Source organism: Limulus polyphemus, unplaced genomic scaffold (assembly GCF_000517525.1).
Source record: "Limulus polyphemus unplaced genomic scaffold, Limulus_polyphemus-2.1.2 Scaffold1677, whole genome shotgun sequence".
Lineage (NCBI taxonomy): Eukaryota > Metazoa > Arthropoda > Merostomata > Xiphosura > Limulidae > Limulus > Limulus polyphemus.
The window spans coordinates 12,725-17,845 of record NW_013667287.1 but is presented as its reverse complement, the minus strand read 5'-3'; the positions used below and the strand labels follow the sequence as shown (position 1 = coordinate 17,845).

At 33.6% G+C, this 5,121-nt stretch overlaps 1 long non-coding RNA gene across 1 annotated transcript in view; it reads right to left on the bottom strand.

Moving 5' to 3' along the window:
• Window positions 1-3,181, bottom strand: part of LOC111087046 — a 13,024-nt gene extending 9,843 nt beyond the window's left edge. The window contains exon 1 of the long non-coding RNA XR_002611767.1: window positions 3,077-3,181. This is a non-coding gene — a long non-coding RNA (uncharacterized LOC111087046). The remainder of the gene's footprint in view (window positions 1-3,076) is intronic.
• Between the last annotated feature and the right edge of the window lie 1,940 nt (window positions 3,182-5,121).

Below are 5,121 nucleotides of genomic sequence, written 5' to 3'. Positions count from 1 at the left end.
CAGGAAAAGTCAAGATCCTTCGAGAATCTCAGGACGTGTTACCAGCGTCACTTGACTTCCGCTGTCGTTATATTATTAATATTATTTGTTACTTTTATTCGGTAATTTTATACTTTATCATAAGCATCACGATGTTTTCATAAAACTGATTAATTATTATATCACATTATTTCAATGTGAAATTCTGAAATGTGTTACATAAACGTTTTGTAATTATATTGCACGTGTTGTAAACCTGCATAATTCAAAAATTACTCTTTCTGTATGAAATTCTTTTTATCCTTTATTTGAAAATTTTATAGCGTCTCAAGTACGTACTACTACTACAGAAATAAGTCAAGCTTATGAATCATGTAATATTATCAAGTACATGTTTAAGGAACAAAAACATTATATTTTCCCCATTCATTAGTTTGATTATAACACGGAGACGTACATTTCATATCTAATAAAATGAATATCATATTGACAAATGACTGTTTAGTTTTAGATTATCTAAGAGTAAGGTACAACTGAGACGTAATCGTAGCATGGTGACGAACAAATTAACAATTTTTTGTATATATAACTGCGATCTATATATTGCGTCTAACTTGGTTACCTGAAGTTGCAGATGTTTTTTATAACGACAGATCTGGTGATCTATCATCAATGTCGTGGCAGTTGACTGCACGGCAGGGTTGTCAATCTACTTTTTTATATCGAGAAAAGTCAATAATTATCAGTATACTTTGCACATGTCGATTCTCTAACCTCACTCCAAAATGGCATCACATTCCTCTAACCAGAATGTGTAACGACACGTACAGAAGGTCTGTTGCTAAGACATTATACACATATACATAAATAACATCATTTCCATATCTGCTTACGGCAAAAATTATTTATTAATTGTGGTAACTGTAGATATTGAGTTTTTCCAAACAAAATCACTATATATATATATATATGGAAAAATAACTTTTTATTAAACTACCTTTGGTCAGAACTAAACATTAATCCAATAAATAATCTAGATAATTTAATATATCTGTCTAATTTGAAATATGCATATATCACAAAACAAAAAACTTGTATAATGATTAGAATGCATTAAATTGGGTACTCTCGCCCTTATCAATATTTTCGGCCATAATCCTAATAACGTCTCATGACGTTTCTTCAGCTTGAAGATAAGGCCCGAAGACGGGTCTTGTTGGCGAGATGGGAAGATTGTGGTAATTGGAGTTCTTAAAAAGTGCCTTACTAGTAATTGATAGTGGTTCAATACTTTAGTTGAGTTAGCTGAGCACTTGTTTGACGTTAAGAAATCTCAGGTCTGATCCTGCAAAATACACAAAAGAAAGTTATTAAGAGCTCTTCTTATTTCTAAAATTATGTAAATAATTTCGAAAATCGTTTTATTATTCAAATAGGAGTTAAAATATCGTCAGTGTAAGAATGTAGAATAAGAACTGTGGTATTGTTACATGCTTCTCATCTCGCCTTCCTTGTATCATAAGCAGTTGTAAAGCTAAACGTATTACTGTGAAGTAATAAAACTTACATAAAAACAAAATCTACAAAAGTAAAGACTAAAAAGGTATGGGTATTTGCAATCTGAATAACACTTTATGCGACACATGGGCTTAATAGCCGAGTCAGAGACCCCCTAAGATTCACGAATAGTCATCTATAACACTGGACAACAAAAAATTGCTACCAGAGAAAACTTAAGTGGTTCGAGGTAATTTGGTGGTGCTGATTTTAAAAATGTAGTCAGAATTTGTCCATCGCCTCTAGAGTTTGAGTTATTGAACTCAATAGTTTATCACCACTATGTTATGTGAAATACCATGCAATCAACTTAGCACAATAGATTTATGCTGTGAAATTCAGTTTACTTGCACAGTATAATGGGTAAAAGGCATACATTTTTGATAACTTCAAACACTGACTGTATTGCATTGGTGTAAAATTCTAAATATATTTTTCATATATGCAATTTGTTCTCAATATAATTGTAGCAACTTGCACCACTTTTATTTCATTCCCATGCTCACCTGCTCTGCCTGGGAATTACGAAACTCTCACGTGCTCAGTTTGCTAGAACATTCGTGAAGTCTCTCGACTGAGCATAAAAGGGCAGAGTCAGACAATTTTCTCTCAGTTACCTCTCACTCAGTAAGTTGGTCACTTCGTCTTGCTCTGCACACAGTCAAATCAAAGTCCAGTCTTTTTCTTCGCATCATACCCGCAATATAATCAAATTCTGCACAACTTTGTTCTTTAAAACGTTTTAAACTCTAGTTATATAAACATAAATTATTTTATGTTTTTAGAAGATCATTTGAATTGTTTGATGCCTCCAGCTTAAGTAAAGTCTGAAAGTGCAAACAGTTTCTGTTACATTTGTGGAAAATACATAACAGTTTCATGAAGAACAAACATCACACACAAAGTAAAGGTAGTTTACTACCACTATTTGTTGGGCTGTAAAATTGGGGACCAAGAAAAAACATTGGTCTTCACATGTGTGTTGTAAAGTTTGCACATTTGACTTGACCCAGTGTCTGAATAAGAAGAGAGCAAGTATGCCATTTGAAGTTCTCATGATATGATGTGAGCCCAAAGATCGTCTGACTGTATTTTTGCATGGCTAATGCTTTTGGATGTTCAGGAAAACTAAACAATGAAACCAGTACCTCATGGGATTGTTATTTCCGTACCACATCCACCATCGAATTGGGAACAGAAGAGTTATTCCTAAAAGAAGACACTGAATCATCTTCATCCTCTTCATCCTCTTCATCTAGTAATTCTATTCTTGTGACACCTCGACATAAACTTCCTCGTCTGATCACACAAGAAGAGCCATATGATCTAATTCGTGACTTGCCTATCAAAACAGCATGGGGAACTTCTTGGCTGTCGTTTACAGCAATGGAACTTATTAGCTCTAGGAACATAAGTTTCAATTTACCGAAGTCACCATGAAAGTCTTACGTCTCACTACAGCATGTAAGATACCTTGTGTTTCTGTAGAATGCACTAATGGAAAAATTAGGTACTGAACATCATTCTTAAGAAATGAGACTTTTTATTGTCTCATCTAAAGTTAGTATGAAAGCTGTACTTTTGCACAATGAAAATACTAAGCCATCGATTCCTGTTATTCATGCTGTGAACATGAAAGAAACTTATCAAATCATGCAGATTATACTTGGGGCCAACAAATATGATCACCATAGGTTAATCATATGTGGTGATCTAAAAGTTATTGCACTCCTGCTAGGCCTGCAGGGTTGGTATACCAAATATTGTTGCTTTGCGGGTCTCTGGGACAGTCGAGATGATAAAAAATCATTTCAAAAAGAAGGAATGGCCAATGAGAGAGAATTACATACCAGGGAAACAGAATATCGAGTATAAACCTTTAGTGAATCCTCAAAATGTGTTTCTGCTCCCTACTTCATATTAAAATGGGCCTCATGAAGAATTTTCTAAAAAGAATTAACAAAGATGATAATGATTTCAGATATCTGTCTGACAAGTTTCTAAAAATTAGTGAAGCAAAAAGTAAAGGAGATAACTTTGTTGGTCCATAGATTCGGAAAGTGCTGGTAGATGGTGATTTTGAAACTGTACTCAATCAGAAAGAACTTTCTGCCTGGAAATCATTCAAACTGGTTGTCAAAACTTTTTTAGGAAATCAGAGAGATGAATACTATGCTGTAATGACTGATGATATGCTCGAGAACTTCAGAAAAATTGGGTTTAGGATGTCACTAAAGATACACTTCTTACACTTCCATTTAGATCTTTTTCCAAATGATCTAGGTGCAATGAGCGATGGGCATGGTGAGTGCTTCCACCAAGATATTTCTACAATGGAATAGCTATCAAGGACAATGGAATCCTGCAATGATGGGAGATTACTGTTGGTTCTTATAGCGTGAAATTTTGTAGCAAAAAATAAAAAATAATACCATAATGAAAGTTTTGAACATAACCTGAATGTATTTTTAGTATCAATATACTACTAAAACTATGAGATTGTTTGTGTGTCTGCTTGTCTGTAATTAAATACAGCAAAAACGGCGCACTATAGCACCTTATTTGTAATGAAATGAGAATAGAAACAGAATAAAACAAGTTTCGTTAAAATCGGTCCACGGGTTACCGAGTTAGCCCCGTTTTTTGGTTTACTTTTAAGAAAATTTCTAGATGAATTTAGATACACTACACGGCACCACGTATCGGTTTTTCTATCTTTCTATTCGTTTTCCACCTGATGAATCACTTTAAAATATCTTCTATACAACAATATATGCACAACAGTAATTAAATGATGGGATGAAAATGTGTTATAACAGTGGTAGAAAGAACAACAATAAAATGGGCCTACAATATTCTTGACTATTTGCAAATAGTAACTATGGAGACGAGGTAATAAAACAAAAATCAAATCGAGAACAACAACAAACTTTTATAAACGAAAACCTCTCGCCGAGCATTGGCTATTATATTATTTCCCTGTCAATGTTCCCATCTTCATTAAAAGGCGTAAGATAACAAAAACAATATCTTGGAGAATCTATCTATATACTACTAAAACTCTGAGATTGTTTGTTTGTTTGATTATTTTCTCAGTCAAAAAATCATTCACACTACTGTTCGCGCTCTTTACAAAACTTCATCGGGCCACGGGTTACCGAGTTAGCGCCGTTTTTCGGGTCACTTTTATGAAAATTTCTAGCATGATTGTTTTATATCACACTACCGTTCGCGCTCTTTACGAAATGTCTTCGTTCAAATCTATTTCTCTGTCAATGTTCCCATCTTCATTAAAAGGCGTAGGATGACAAAAACAAGATCTTGAAGAATTTCTCAATAATGTGCTTTGGATATGGTATGATAAAGTGTTACTGTTTCTTATTTATAGAAGGTTTAAGAGGAAATACAACAACATAATGAACTAATTCATCACAATACCTGAAAACTCTGACTTCACTTTTTTGAAAAATGAAATGGACTTTTACTCACGATCAACAATCAACTATCTTTTCTTGAATTATGAATAACATGAATGGATTGATATGTTTAATTACATTATCTCAAAATAAACCTTCATTTCGGTGC